Genomic DNA, 17,723 nt, shown 5'->3' with positions numbered 1-17,723 from the left:
TAATAAAAATCTTATTATAACCACTACCATAGTACAGTCATGCGTTCAGACATATATTTAAATTTTTACTTCCTTGTACGAAGAATAGGAAGTGTTGTGATCGCGAAACATTTCGGTTTTCATATTTCAACGGAAATATCCATTTTGACCATCCCTGAATCAATTTTGTCTAGTTTCGGCGTGACGAATTAATCAATTAATTTTAATTAATGAAATATTTGGATCTTAAAGGAAGGCACATCGGTTTGAATCAGACTTCATCTCCTTTTGTTTTTTTTTAACTTTTTTTAATTTAAATATATTGATTTAATAATTATTAACCCGTAATTGTAAAAAAAGGTTTACAATAAATAATAATTCATTGACAATAAAAAAAAAATGAAAAAAGTTATTAATGAAATAAAATTAGAAGTAAAATAAAATAAAAATAATAGATTTGGTGAATCATCTGATTATTTAATATTAATTGGAAATTATAATTTAAAATTGTATTATTTGTGAATTTTCTTAACAAATTCTTATAAAAATTGTATATTTATTTTTAAAAATATCATTTTATTTAATTATATGATAAAAAATAAAATAAATTTTTGAATGGTATTCAATTTAAAGTGAGTGTTGACAATTTTTTCACTTGTGCGTAGTATGCACAAGATTTTTGGTGTATCGTATAAATAAATGTTAATAATAATTAAACTATTCCGTTTAGTGAACTGATCTATATTGGTTACAAATATTAATTTTGACCTTACGGTGTAGAACATCAGTTTTTATTATTGGATTATTTGGTAGATAATTTATTTAAAGAATAATTAAGGTACTCTTATTCTAACCTAATATTTCAGTTAAGATTCTTGAATTAATAATTGTATAATATTTGATGTTAATAAAAACTAATATTTTGGCAATTATGTAACTGTCAACTTTTATTAAAGAATTGGAGGATCGTATCTCACTTTCAAATGAAATAACTTTTAAGTGAAGAGCAGTAAAAATGTGTATATGTAATTTAATAGACGTAAAAGGAAGTCATGTGGTGTCAACATCAATTTTTTTCTGTAGCGCTATTAAGAAACATAACTTAATTTTAATTCATCATAAAACGGGATCAAACGTTCGTAAAAAAAATCAGACGGGATTTTTGTTGCATCTATATAACGAAAACCTCTACTTAACGAATTTTTTCCCTTGATTCTCAATTTCGTTATGTAGAAGGTAGACTGTATTACAGATGTGTAATTCAGTTTGTGTTTTATATAAATCGTCGCATTATTGCCAGATCCTGCCAAAGTTAATAATTCTCAGATGAGGAGAAGTTAATCTGATACATTTTGTCTCCTCTTTTTCCAAGCATATAATTATTTTATTTTTAATCTACGTTACTTTGTATATGTAAATGAAGTAATTTCAAAAAGATTTAGTAATCAGCATCATCTGTTCGAAATAATAATTATGACAGAATCTTTGTTTTATTAACCGGCGGCATTGATTAACTCACAATATTTTCATATTTCTTTCCTCTTTATCTATAATGACAGATGCATCTTTGTACAACGTTGTGTTAATCCAAATGTCCATAGTTGAATAACGTACAAATTTTTCGTTCTTCAAAAATAATTTCCACGGAGATAATCGTTGCTAATAAAAGCAAGAAAACGGTGTTGATGAACGGGAAACAATTAATAAAAGAAACATTCTTTTCTATGACAAAGCGCCGAGCAGATGGATGCATAATGGTAGAGAAATACTTGCATGTCTACATACCATTTCTGCACGGCAGCTGAACTGCTAAGAGAAATTTATTAGGTCTGATAATGAGTATTTAGCACCAGATCTCCGCACGTACTGTTGACCGCAATCTTCAATATATTTAATGCAATATAAATAAACCTTTATAAGAGACATAATAAAATAAAAAAGACTTAATATATTTTTATTGTGTGATCATTATATTAACTCAGTTATTTTAGCGAATTCTGAAGCAGAAATAATATTTTGTATTTTATTTAATAAATTTGTAAATTATTTCTTGATGACCTATTTAATTATTTAGTAATATTGGTTTTCATTATACAGCGCATTGTTTACACTATAACGCACATAACGAGATATAAACGTTATTTTGTGACTGATAACAATTTACAACGAATTAATGGTAACTAAATACTTTCTATAGAATTGCACTTGTTACACATATATTTTTTCATTCTGAATCACGGAGCTCTACAAAGTTAACATATTTTTACTCTATAGAGATTCGGTGTGCTTTTTTACGATCGGTTTTCAACACAAAAACCTTATCAATATAAAATCATTGATAAATTACGAAAAAGTTATATTTTTGTTTAAAAGTGCTACTCTAACTGTATCGAGGTAAGACTGAATAGATATTCAGTTTCTCCAGTGGTCAACGTTCTAAAATCGGTAACCTAAATGTCTTGGAGCATGTAAAGACGAGTGTCCTTCAAGTTATTTTCCCGATTTGGTTGATTTTTACTTTTATCTTGCTTGAAATCGATCCTAGGTCAATATTAGAACGCCGTTATTGCCAACAGTAGCAGTTGAAGAAGGTCTCTAAGAATAAGTTGCAGGAAGGTTTCCGAAAACATTTTATTATATGAAATTAAAGTTTCTTTGGTAAATGGTCCAAAATATTTTTATTATTCCATTTCTTTCAAAAAAGGAAACAAGGTATAATTTTTTGTTCTTTTAATTAATATTTTAATTTTGCTTACTCGAAGGAAATGATATCTTGGCATTTACCGTCACAGATTGCAATTTACTAAAATTAGATTACAACATAAAATTTCCCTAAACTTTTGAAAAAATATCATTTTGTAATTTCTCCTACTTTATCCGAAATTAGTTTTTGGATGATATATGATAATTAGGATTTATTTTACTGAAAGTGTATCAAGGGGCAGAAAATCTGAAGATTTCTGTTTGAACAACAACCTTTCGAAATTTTATCCTATCGGTTTTCTTCTATGTTCGTAATGAATATGATTCAAACTTATATTTTGAATCGACTTGGTCTCTACTCAATATTTTTAATATGAACTACATTTACAGAGCCAGTTAGATGAAGCTGATGATTCAATGAGTTGGACCTGGATGAAGATGAATGATTAGCATGAATGTCCATATGAAGTTGGATGAATACATAATAATTCTAGTTATGAAACATTTTTTATTATAACAATCTTGTTTTGTTGTCAAGGTTATTGACTGGGCAAAGCGATATCTTTGTAACAGTTAGGCCAATGTACATTTTACTTTTGTGTAACTGTATATTAAAAAATTTTTGATTGACTGGACAGATCTTGAAAAGAATGTTGTATCAGTTTTGTAATGATGAAAATAATCTGATTGTTTCGGCGGAAAATTCATCAAAGTTTATGCAGCAGTATATAAAAGTTGAAGTTTAATCTCTCACAAATTTCTTTTTTTTTCCCGTTGATTTATTTTTGTTAATTTTATACAATACAAAAATCCATTGAAAATTAATTAAATTGAACGATTCTGGTACCAAGGACCTTGAATATTTATAATACTGGCCATCTTCCTTTTTCCTGTTTAGCCTCCGGGAATTACTGTCAGGTATTACTTCAGAGGATGAATGAGATTGATATATGTATGAGTGTAAGTGAAGTGTAATCTTGTACAGTCTCAGATCGACCATATCTGAGTTGTGTGGTTAATTGAAACCCAACCACCAAAGATCACCGGTATCCACGATCTAGTATTCAAATCCGTATAAAAGTCTTTACTAGGACTTGAACGCTGGAACTCTTGACTTTCAAATCAGCTGATCTGCGAAGACGCGTTCACCCTGGAACAACCCGGCGGGTGTGAACTGTGGCCATCTAGTTAATAAAGTTCTAACGCGACTACTACATGACTAGCAGTTATCAACGATTGTTTTTCCAAAATTTTGGTCTTATATTTGAAACTAATTATCTTCTAGCTTGTATTTACTAGGAGCTTTCAAAGTTAATAGTTTATTCAAAAAGTAGTATAAAATACGTAAATTACATATTATTTTTCAATATAGTCTCTATTCTTTTCATTTTACAGGAGCCATCTTTCGTGTGTTTTACTTCCTGGAGCTTCTTTTAAGCGTCCGAACACGTGGAAATCAGAGGGTGCGCGGTCCGGATTATAGAGGGATGTTGATGAATAACTCACTTCAATTGACGGGTTTTAGTCATGCGGCCGTATAAGGGCACGCATTATCCCGTAAAAACAGACGGAATGTTGACTTTTTCGAATGGCTGTTTTTACTGGACCCTACGTAAATTACATATTATTTTTCAATATAGTCTCTATTCTTTTCATTTTACAGGAGCCATCTTTCGTGTGTTTTACTTCCTGGAGCTTCTTTTAAGCGTCCGAACACGTGGAAGTCAGAGGGTGCGCGGTCCGGATTATAGAGGGATGTTGATGAATAACTCACTTCAATTGACGGGTTTTAGTCATGCGGCCGTATAAGGGCACGCATTATCCCGTAAAAACAGACGGAATGTTGACTTTTTCGAATGGCTGTTTTTACTGGACCCTTCAGTAAATTTCATTAAGACTCTGCGTTTATAGTAGCTGTTCTGTTAGGAAATCAATGTATATAATAATACCCCGCATATCCCAAATGAATAATCCATAATTTTTTGTGTTGAAAAAGTGTTTTTACTTTATTCGGTTTCGAAGATGAAAGACGTTGCCGTTACATTGATTTTCTTTTTTGCTTTCTGGAGTAAAATAGTACATTCAAGTTTCATCAGTTGGGACAATAGATTGCATAAATGAATCGTCCTTTTTTTCATTTTATGCTAACTATATATTAGCCACCTGCAGGTGTTTCTGCTTGTGTTCGTCCATTAGTATTCATCAATCTGCGCATTTTTTCAGGTAATTAAGTTGATTTCTCATACATCTATCCACATTGTCTTACTGGTATTGAGTGTAGAAGAAATATTCCTTACTGTAGTTCGACGATAATTTTGAATCAGGTTGTTGTTAATCCTGTGAACCATTTCTTCTGTTTTCGAACGACGAGAGTGCGGTTCATTCTGTACACGTTCTCGACTATCTTTAAAAGATTTACTGTATTTATAGATTCTTATGTTTGTCAACATTTCCTCACCAAACTGTCTTTTAAGTCTATCAAATTTTCTAACGGTTTAACATTTTTTTTTGTAAGAAACTTTATAATAGCACTCTGTTCCACGCTTTTATGCATTTATTTTTCACTCGTACTTGTAAACAAATAGCATATAACAGCTAAGCTCAGAACGATTGGAATAGGTTAGAACTTGTTTCCGATAACCAGACATGCTACTCATTTTGGCGCGAAATTCAAATTATAATTTAAATTTGAACGCTCCTCATATTATTTCTATTATTTTCTAATATCAAGCAGTATGTCTTCCCTGGAATATCGTCACAACTTTTCAACATTTTGTAATTGGGATCTATCGGTTCTCCAGATTTATCTATGCACATGAAAATAGTTTAGGGGTAGGGAAAGTAGAAAATTGAAATCAATCGATGTACCTGCTCGAAAATAGGTAGAAAACATACTACAAATGTTGATTAGCTGTGACTATTCCGAAAAAGCGTATTCTCTGAAATTAAGTTGTAAAAGTAAAATAAGTAGACAGTTTCGCTCCGCTTATTTATTCTCCTGCTTCTGTATGATAAATTATAGGAGGACTTTATAAACTGTCGGTAATGTGTGAGGTATGAACGGAAACGCGATGTGTGTGTGTGTGTGTGTGTGTGTGTTTTGAAGGTCAGCTACGCAAAAGATTATCATGATGTGAATATGAAATTAAAATCGTGACGAATATTACAAGTCGTTGATTCGGAGTAGAATTGTTGACGGACGTGGACGAATATCCAATGGATACGATACACATAGTGTGAATTGACCTCATTATTCGCTCGCCATCTATATAATTAATTTACTAGGTGAATACTCATTGTTATACGAAATGAATTTGGTAATAGATTATATAGGTATTATTTGCTTTAATCTTATGATACTGGATTCACTTCTATTGTGAAGAAAGGATAGAAAAAAATACATTTCAATTTATTTTTTTACTCGGTATATGATTCCTACTGAGATATGAATTAGTCCCATTGATTACTGTAATCATCTACCCCTGAAATCAGGTTATAGACAATCAGTTTAGTTCGGGCTTTTTTCACTTCATATTTAATCTATCCGTGGGCGACCGTTTTTTAATTTTTTTTTATGAAATTTCATTTTTCCTGGATGTTGCTTACTTCAGTAAAGAAAGATTATATCTTTTAAACTTTAATCTTTGTCTTTTTCATGGCTTTGTTCTAATAATAACATATAATGAAATTTATTTTGTTTCTAAGTTGACGTCCAAGTTAAAACTGATATTACGTACCAATTAATTATAGTGAGACATTTCCAAACATTACGATATCCATCAGACGAACAGAATATTATCTCTGAATAAGATAATTTTGTTTTTATTGTCAGAAATACTAAAATTATAGTTTTTACAAGAGTATAAGTTTTAAGTGAATCTTCGGACTGCTGAATAATCTATATATCATCCGCAATTATCAAATCGTTAAGATAAATCATCATCATTACTTACTATTATTATTTTAATCACTCGCTTACCGACATTTTACTCTTTTACTATTTTAAAATCAGAAATTTGACGCCCTTAATAGGCACAGTATCGAATCGGTTTAAAGTGGTCGTTAGTCCTCGAAACATTACCTAAAACTTTTGTGTGAAACAATTTTTGGTGCGATCAACTCTTACGGCAAGGGATGACCAAAATGTTGCTGGAATTGAAAGAAGATGGGACTTGTCGTATGCTAAACGTGTGAACATTTTTTATCATGTAACCATTGTCGTATTGAGTAGATTTGAAGTTTTTCTTAACTTTAAGGTGAAAATAATTTTTATCCCCTACTTAGCACCGATGAAATCTACCTCCACCTTCCGGCGTGCCGAAAGGGATTTTTTTTTGAAGGGCCGAAAAACGCTTTCGCATTATCATCGCCCGGAATAAAAATATAACAAAAAAATAACACTGCACTAAAAACTAAAAAATTAAATGACAAGAACTTACAACTAATATCACAGCTAAACTGCCACTTAAAACTAAAATTACAGATGTAAGTTTAAAATAAACTAAAGTAAAATATTGAATTATTTTTATTTAAAAATAAAAGCAAACGTAAAAAATTATAAAATTTAACTAAATATAAATAAAATTTAACGAAGTCTGTGAGGAGTGTAAACGGCCCATTCTCGGATAACAGCAACATTAAATAACTAGCACAAAACCTAACAATTACAAAAACCAAAACCAACATAAAAACAACATAACAATACCTAGTCTAAAATGTCTTTATCACTGCCCAGGATTTGTCCAATGATTCTCAGCAATTTAAATTTACGACGTAAGGCCGCATAACATATGCAATCCACAAGGATGTGGCGCACAGTCAAGCGGCTGTCGCATCGTTTACATAGTGTGAGTCTTCTCCTGATATCAAAAACTCGTGACTAGCTCTCGTATTTCCTAACCGTAATCGGCAGAGGACCACATACTCTTGACACATTTTTCTGCATGAAGAGTTCCATGGCAACTCAGTATTTTTGATGTTCCGAAGTTTATTATCCACTGTAGCAGTTCAGTTTGCCGCTTTGCTCGAAGAGCGTGTTTTAGACAATTAATAAAATCGGATGTTGTAATACGAGTGTGAAGGACGGTTGACTATGCGTCTTTAGCTGCGGAATCTACACGTTCATTACCTGGAGTTCGCATGTGGCTAGGGAAGCAGAAACTCACTTGTGTGTTTACCGTGATTATTGCGATTAGCGTGATGTTTTTTTATCCGATGTGATTGGAAATCAGGGCCAAGGTAAGATATATTTGTATCAAATTTCAAATTTTTTTGGTCAACTGGTTTTCGAAATATGAAGGAAAAACTGTTTAGATATAATATTGAATATCCCTCCACCCCTAAATCTTGATTGACTTAAAACTTGGAAGTTTAAATAACTTAAAAAGTACGTTTATTGTACTAAGTTCAATTTTCTACGATCGCTACACAAAAATCAAAAATTAAAAAGTGGCGAAAATAATCTCCCATCAGTACTACATGTATAGAAATTTTCTGAGAATTCATGTTGAGCCAATGCGTAGATGTTAATCAAATTACTAGTCAACGTAGCTGGTATGTACATACATTTTCCAAAAATTTCTGTAACTTTTTTGTGCTTTTTTTAGACAAGGAAGGTTTTGAAATGTAGACATTTTGCAAAGACTCCGATATCCAAACTTTTGGTTGATCGCTATGCTTTCCTTTTGTATGGTATGTTCCTGCAACAGCAATAGAGCTTTAGCTGGGAAAGAAACGTTTTTATGCTGACCTACACTAAATAAATAACGTAGGTGGTAGGCTACATCCTTCACTCTCTAATTAGTAATTTATTTCTACCCGTTCTGTTATTGTATTTATTACCACCGTATTTACGTATACATTTTGGATCATTACTATTAAATAAGGTAAGAGTCCCAAGTTCCCATAAAATTTACTAAAACTTGTGGTCATCTCTGTTAAAAGCCTTTAGAAGATTAAAACGTATTTGATAATAGTTTTATGTGTTAGGACATTTCAAATCAATGCGTAGAATTTTCATACGATATTGCTTTTTTTTAAATTAAATAGTTTTATAGATTATTTTGTTAAAAACGTAACTCTTCTAATAAATTCTACATACAGAACCTCGTAGAAAAACTAAATTTGTAGAATTATTAAAATAATCTGAAATATTAATGATTATTCTTTTCTTTCTTTGATTGAGGGAATTCTTACGAATCTAAAATGTTAAGTTGATAAAATTTATACGGAGATAATTATTACTAATAATTTTGTGGTAATTTATATTTATACAAAATTGTTATAGTTTGTTCAATAAAATAGCTTCCGGTACTTTTTAACTGGTAACAAGATTTTGTGAAGGTTTATCGTAATTACAAGAATACAAGCTACAAAGTGGTTTTTAATAAATTACCCTGGTCTTTTTTTGGTCTCATCAGAATAATAGCTGTCTGTTGAGTTTTTTCTTTTTAAATAAGTTAAATACTTTTCCTAAATTGTGTATTATGTTTTCAGAAGTTGTTTACGTGTAAACTGTTACAAATTTCCTTAATCAAATGTTAATGAATTAAGAGAATAAAACCGAAACAAGTTATTGTAATATATCTATTAATATTGAACTGTAACTGTTTTCCAACTAATGTTAAAACAATTCTTTCAATTACAATATTAAATATTTTTAAATCTATGTATTAAATGTTTTAATTTAGTATTAAATATTTTTATATCTATGTATTCTTTATTATCAAAATTCGTGATGTGTTCAGTTTAGATTTGTAGCTGAATTTGCTTGGGTGCAACTAATCTGTAGTCAATCCCGCCACATCTCTTTATAAACAAGCAAATATTACTCAGGATAAATCTTTTATTCATCGAAATCCATTCTATATTTTTATTTTTAATAATCTGTGTTAAGTTAAATATATTTACAGCCTCTAAAATTAAAAATCTGTTATGGGCACCATATGACTTCCTTTTAGCATTTTAAAAAAATTAGGGTTCAAATACAGAGATAGAAGAACAATTGCTAACATGTACAGGAACCAAACAGCAACAATAACAATTGAAGAACATAAGAAAGAAGCCCTAATAAGAAAGGGAGTCCGACAAGGATGTTCCCTATCTCCGTTACTTTTTAATCTTTACATGGAACTAGCAGTTAATGATGTTAAAGAACAATTTAGATTCGGAGTAACAGTACAAGGTGAAAAGATAAAGATGCTACGATTTGCTGATGATATAGTAATTCTAGCCGAGAGTAAAAAGGATTTAGAAGAAACAATGAACGGCATAGATGAAGTCCTACGCAAGAACTATCGCATGAAAATAAACAAGAACAAAACAAAAGTAATGAAATGTAGTAGAAATAACAAAGATGGACCACTGAATATGAAAATAGGAGGAGAAAAGATTATGGAGGTAGAAGAATTTTGTTATTTGGGAAGTAAAATTACTAAAGATGGACGAAGCAGGAGCGATATAAAATGCCGAATAGCACAAGCTAAACGAGCCTTCAGTAAGAAATATAATTTGTTTACATCAAAAATTAATTTAAATGTCAGGAAAAGATTTTTGAAAGTGTATGTTTGGAGTGTCGCTTTATATGGAAGTGAAACTTGGACAATCGGAGTATCTGAGAAGAAAAGATTAGAAGCTTTTGAAATGTGGTGCTATAGGAGAATGTTAAAAATCAGATGGGTGGATAAAGTGACAAATGAAGAGGTATTGTGACAAATAGATGAAGGAAGAAGCATTTGGAAAAATATAGTTAAAAGACGAGACGGACTTATAGGCCACATACTAAGGCATCCTGGAATAGTCGCTTTAATATTGGAAGGACAGGTAGAAGGGAAAAATTGTGTAGGCAGGCCACGTTTGGAGTATGTAAAACAAATTGTTGGGGATGTAGGATGTAGAGGGTATACTGAAATGAAACGACTAGCACTAGATAGGGAATCTTGGAGAGCTGCATCAAACCAGTCAAATGACTGAAGACAAAAAAAAAAATTCTTTATTATCAAAATTCGTGATGTGTTCAGTTTAGATTTGTAGCTGAGTTTGCTTGGGTGCAACTAATCTGTAGTCAATCCCGCCACATCTCTTTATAAACAAGCAATTATTACTCAGGATAAATCTTTTATTCATCGAAATCCATTCTATATTTTTATTTTTAATAATCTGTGTTAAGTTAAATATATTTACAGCCTCTAAAATTAAAAATCTGTTATGGGCACCATATGACTTCCTTGTATGCTATTAAATTACATATACACACTTTTAAAAGTATATAAAATTTTATTTCATCAATAACTTCTTTCTTCTTTTTCCTTTTGTTATTATTGAATTATTATTTATCGTAAATTTTTTTTTTTACAATCGGAGATTAAAAATTATTAATAAAGAAACATTTTAAATTAAAAAAAAGTTAAAAAAAAGGAGATGAAGTCTGATTCGAACCGATATGTTTTCCTCTTATAAGATCCAAATATTTCATTAAGTAAAATTTTATTTGGATATAACTCTGAAACCAATGAAAATAAGTACCACTTCTGATATGTCGTTGAAAAACTTTAAATGAAGGCTTATTACTGCAGTTAAGAGAAACTCCAAAATCCAATTTTTTTGGGTTTTGGGCTTTTTTGGACACTTTTGGTTCAGTCGATTGCAGTCAAAAGAGGAGATGCACAACTAGATGTTACAACGTCCTAAATTCAAAATCTCAACATTCTAGTTCTCAACATTCGGCTAATCGTTTTTTAATTATGCGAGTTACCTAAATACATACATACATATGTATGTATGTACATACATACAATACATTTGTACAGACGTCACGCTGAAACTAGTCAAAATGGTTTCAGGGATGGTCAAAATGGATATTTCCGTTGAAATCTGGAAACCGAAATTTTTCGCGATCACAATACATCCTTTACTTCGTATAAGGAAGCAAAAATATCAAAACTTTTTTTTTATTGAGATTTACGAAGTCCGTTTTCAAAAGTAAATTTTTTTTACAAAAATTTAAAAAAATTGTGAAATTAAATTATATTTATTCAATCTTTTGCTTGCTATTCAATCCTTATTCGATTTTTTTTTTCGTTTTTTCTCGGCTGGGGATGGATTTAATGAAAATTTTAACGTGCAAGTTTTCAGTGATTCCGAAACAAAAAAAAAAAAATAATAAAAGTAACGGTTTTATTTGAGATTTTGAGATTTTTTTGCTTGTCTGTTATCTCGAACTTCCTCCTCCCACCTAATTTTGTTGGGAAACCCGATATCATCAATCCTTTCTATTAACAATATGAAATAAGTTATTTGCTTATTTCGAAAGTACGAAGTAGCCATTATTTTTATTTTGTATCGACTTTTCAAAGAAAAATACGGTAAAAAATACGTTTTGAGATAAAAGGAGTAAGAAAATACCATTCGATTGACAAGTAATTTTCTTATATACAGGTCTATTTATAACATTTGTGGCTCGAAAATCTTCAAAATTACGTAATCAATTTCATTGAAATTTAGATATGTTGTAGTAATGTATTTGAAGTTGTGCATGTGAAAATTTGATGAAGATTGGTTGAGTCTTTCTTGAATTACGCTCAATTTAAGGTCGACGACAACATAACCTCAATTTGAGGTTATGTTGACTTTATATTAGTGTATTTTTCATACGCGCTTATGCTCGCAGCGGTGAGTGAAAAAAATATTTATACAAAATAAAAAAAACCGAAAGTCGGTCTTCTTGCGCAGAATTGCGAAAGAAGTTTTTGTTTGCTTTTAATTTTTATTTTATAATAAAGTTTGAAGATAAACGTCTGTTCACTGAACTATACGACAGTAATTCTAGTTAGTTTATTATAATTTAGATATTGAATTATATTATTATGATTGTATGTATGTGTGTGTGTGTGTATATATATATATATGCGTAGGTGCATTGTAAGTGGATTTGTTTTATTATTTACCAATAATTAAATAAATTATTAATTAAAAATAATAAATATTTGAAATAATAATAAAATGAGTTTAAAATAGATACCAGCTCAGAATTATTAGAGTAGGTTAATTAAAGTTATTAAAGCATATAATTATACGAGTGGTGTGTGAAGTGGTGTATTTTTGTAAGCGTTTGTGCAGTAAGTCGGTCAGAGTAGTGAGTGAGTTAAACTTGATGTTTATGTAGGTCTATTCGTTATTGAAAGCATGTAGTGCATTGTACACTGAAAATTAGTGCGTTTCTAACTGAAAAATAGTGCGGGCGTCGGAAACGAAAAGTCGGTCTTCTTGTGCAGAACTACGCATGTATATTTTTTTTGTACAATTATTTCTATACCTTCCTGGGAGAAAGGGTCAAGCTAATGAATTGTATCCCATGGTCTCATGTTTATTAATTTTATCTCTCCCCTAATTATTAAAAAATCACTAATACAAATTTCCACTTCCGTAAATTTGAGGTTGTCCATCTTGTATTTTATAACAAACCCTTCAAAAAGAATTTTGTAGTTATATCAGATAGGGGTTTAGATAACAAACAAGAACCTCAACTCTACCGTGTCTGTTATCTTGAACTAACCCCTGAAAATACTAACACTACTGAAAACCAATTATAATTCAATTACTTTAACTTAGAATATATTTTAAAGTTATCTTACCGTGTTACTGTGTTTTAAGTGGTGAAACTTTGGTGATACAATGTAAAACGGCATCAGAAATAATAGTGCGTGAATATTTGATCCGAAAAATGAACTGGGCTGTGAGATTCTATGTGATCTAATTCTGTTCCTCGGTGCTTTTTTTGTGCATTCAAGGGCCTTTTCAAAATTAGCGACTGTTAACGTACCTGAAGCTGTGTTACAACTTTAGGGTTACTAATCGTGTGGTCACCATTTACTGAGACAAGTAATTGCTATAATAAACAGTAGTACATACGGAAAACTACACTTAAATACTGGAATTCTGTAGGAAAATATTTTAATGAAAACGTATTTATTTTCCTCCAGTTTGTTGTAATGAGTAACATGATTTGACTTCCGGAAAATTTCGACATATCTTCGCGTTTCATACCCCAGACCCAAAACCACCACCGTCAGCTCAAAAGTTTATATATATATATATATTTCACTTTCTTGTGGACACGACAACTGCCGTAATTTTGTGCCAATCACTTTCAAATTTTTCCTTAAAAATAAATCGTCCAAAATCTCAGTCCTGTTCGTTAATGGCCAAAATCGGACCATGGGGGTGTAAATGGGCGGGGGCTTTTTCGAAAAAACCAATATATCGCTATACTCTCTTATTAAGTAAAATATTGAATTCGTTTGAAGTTCCTAGTATTCTTTGGATAAGGGCCTAAAACTTATCAAGTAAAGGTTTTTGATATCACCAACCATTGAACCGAGGGAGTGGAAAAAGTGGGGTTTCAAAAACAAAAAAATCCGTACCTCCTTTAATAGGCAAGTATCGAATCGGTTTAAAGTGGTCGTTAGTCCTGTAAACATTACCTAAAATTTTTGTCTGAAAACACTTTTGATATGACCAACCCTTATGGCAAGGGGTAACCAAAATGCTGGAATTGTAAGAAGCTGGGGCTTGTCGTATGCTAAACATGTACAACTTTTTTCACATGCAACCATTGTCGTATTCAGTAAATTTGACGTTTTCTTAAGGTGGAAATCTTATTTATCCCTTACTTAGCACCGGTGAAATCTACCTCCACATTCCGGCGTGCCGAAAGGGATTTTTTTTTAATGAAGTATCTACTTTAACGAACAATAAATACTTTTCCGTTTTACTACTTTTTATTCACGTCACTTTGTATCTCTTTATTTAAGAAAATTGTATTAATTTTGTTATTTGTTTTCCTAAGAGATATTTGTTAACTTAGAGGGAATTAATGTTTCTTTAATTTTTATTCTAAGAGAGGACATTTAAACTAGCCTTTATAAATTAGCGAATACTATTCATCAACTAAATGTACCCAACTAAAAAACTTAAGATTTTGTATTCTGAACAAGTTATTTTACGAGGAAAGTAGACCTCCTTCCTTGTAACATAAGATTCACCGCTAAACAACATTCCAAATGATTTAATAATTAAAGAAGTCCTCCACTAACAGGATGTTGTGAGTCTTTAAATGAAATACAAAAAATAAGAAATTAAATATTTTCGTGAAATTTGACTGGTTCTAATTTGTATATTGATGTTAGGGTATTATTATTTTTTATTCTTAAAAATAACATTCTGATTGAAAAAGCTGTTGTTTAAAAAGCGCCCAATAACTTGAATACCCTTTTAGAAAGACGTTCAGATTGATTGATGATTACGAAATGAGATCAACTATTAAGCAATTAACAGGAAACATTAAAAAAAAAAGTAATAATAATTTTTACGTATTTCACACAACTGGAAAATTCGAGTTAAAAGGTAATCCTAAAAAATATTTTTTTTCAAAAATGTAAGAAGTTACATTTTAAACGTTTTAAAAGACTCGAGTTCGTTTTTAAAGACAACGGGTGCCTAGGTGCTCACCAACTATATTAATTTGAACCGATATCTGTTTCGTTTCGCCAGGCTGCTGATGAGCTGTGCGTCTGCGGGGAGGTCCAATCAAATGAACACCTGATGTTTGATTGCCCTGCTCGTAGGGGTCGGGGGGGGGGGGGCAGAGATCGGGCGACCCGGGAACTTAGAGATCAAGGGGAAAATTAGTCATTCACAGGCGGTGAGTCAATGTGGCGAGAGCCGCATTGTCGAACTGTGTGAGAGTTCCTTGATGTGGTTGCTTTGTTCAATCGACATAAGTAGTTTACTTAAGGGAAATACTCCTACCGCACTGCTGTGGAAAGTTAACCTAGAGGTATATGGCTGACCACCAGCCAATTAAGGCTCCAAGCGCTTTAATATGGTGGACAGGTACTTGCTGGCATTCAGCAACCTAGGCGTGGCAGCGAATTGGTGTCTAGAAGTAAAGTTAAATTTATGGATGTCATATACATTTTTAGTAGTTGACAGGGTGCGCCTACCCATTTTAGTAAATACATGACAAGTGAACGGTTGGGATACGTAATCCGGTGGTGTATGCCACCGCGCTTAGTCCGCTCACGCTGTTAGGTAACCTCTAGGAGCTATTTAGGATACTGATGGCTAAACTGTTTCGAGGCTCAGTAGCCGTTTGTGGCACAGACATTGAGTCTTATGCTTTAGGGCAACCCAATGCGATGGTGGCGGGAGAAATGCCAAGCAAACTAATATTAGTACACATTCTAGAAAGATAGCAGAATTTTTATGTTGTTGCTGTATATTCGGTTTTTTTAATTTTTTTTATGGAAATGCAGTTTTCCCACCTTTTCCGTTTCTTGCGAATGATTTTTGTTTACAGGCAGAATTTTATGTTAGCCCATCCATGTTTGATATATAAATAAAAGTAAATAAGGAAAATTAGTTTATTTTTATTACTTATGTTTATTATATTGAAAATAATTTGATAAAAGTGATTTTATAATAAAATATTACAACCATCAAATATTTTTCCGCAAATTGTCATTATCAGAAAATTTAAAAGTGTTAGTTTAATATAAATTTAAACGTAGTGCGTAACTTTTAAATACTACTGCACTTATCAGTAAAAATAAAAGTAAATAAATATAGTAAGTGAAAGTTAAATATGCATTATATATACTTTGCGTGTAAACATATATGACGAAAATGATGCAGGGTATAAACAGTAGTGCACAATTTAGTGTATAGAGCGCGCTAGTGGCGGTTCGGTTAAGCATGGTGTAAACAATTCAAGAGGGAGGCGCGCGGTAGTGAGTAAGCTAGCGAGCAAAACAACAAGTTAGGCGAGTTTGACTCTTCGTTAACTTGTTAGTGCGTGGTGCTTTTGTTGTCGGGCTGTTTTTCTGGGGGTTCCATGTTTATTTATAATACTCGGTAGTGGTGTTTTAAGTGTAAATTAGTGAGATGTCAGATAAGGACCCGCCATCACCTATCGAGTTGGATTGCACTTTGAAATCATTATTGGATCAACAAGTTGGAATCTTTCCTCTAATAGGTGAGTCCGGCGTCTAAATTTAAACGTCCTTGGCTTCTCTATGTATGTTTAAAAATAAATTTGGCGGTCTATCTATCTTCAAATCATCTCGCTTATAACTTGTGCAAAATCCAGTATTGTTTTTAAGTTAAAGTACCGGTTCTTTTATCGATTAATGTAAAGTACTTTATCTTAATTAATTATTCGTTAAATTCACCGGTCACATGTTTTGCTTCGTTTAACTTTGGTTTATTATTTTTGCTTTTTACTTATTATATCTTCTAACGTATAACGGTTAATGTTTGTGTTTTTAACAGTACGAGTAGATTAAAAAAGACCAATATACATAAAATAAACTATGATATACATCAACTTTGATATACATAAAATAAACTATGTTAGTAGGATGAACGTTTTTCTTTGTTAACTTTCGGTTATTGTTTGATCTTTTTATTACAAATTGAAAACAGTTGTATTCAGTTAAATAACCTTACAGATACAAATTCGCATACACGTGATTTGTGATAGTTATTCTCTATAGTTTTTTTAATATAGAGTGAGAATCAAATTCAATTTCTTTTTTGAAAAAATACTTTATAAATGAAATAATTTTAATAGTAATTCAAAACCTGTTCCCGCGAGATTTGCTACAACAATTCAAATAATATGTGTGTAATTCTTTATTAAAAACAAATTTTCCTTTTGGTAGAATAATACGACAAAATTGAATTGCTCCATTGCAATATATACTCGTAATTACCTAGAAAGATATCCTTTTTTTAACAATAATTTATGACCAGGATAAAATTATGGATCTGGTGGTACATAGGATCACAGTTTGAAACTAACGCTCTCTCGATTACACCGGAATCTATAGTTAACCTATAGAGACATTATATCGTAACGTCTGATGTGTTAATTTGTTAGATTACTTTTAACCTTTATACTTTTTTCAATTAATCTATAACTATTATTTTTTTTATATTTATTTTTATTCTTTTATTTACTTATTTTTTTATACATATGTATA

The sequence above is a fragment of the Lycorma delicatula genome, chromosome 8, assembly GCF_047948215.1.
Source record: "Lycorma delicatula isolate Av1 chromosome 8, ASM4794821v1, whole genome shotgun sequence".
Classification (NCBI taxonomy): domain Eukaryota; kingdom Metazoa; phylum Arthropoda; class Insecta; order Hemiptera; family Fulgoridae; genus Lycorma; species Lycorma delicatula.
Note: the sequence above shows the minus strand (reverse complement) of the source record.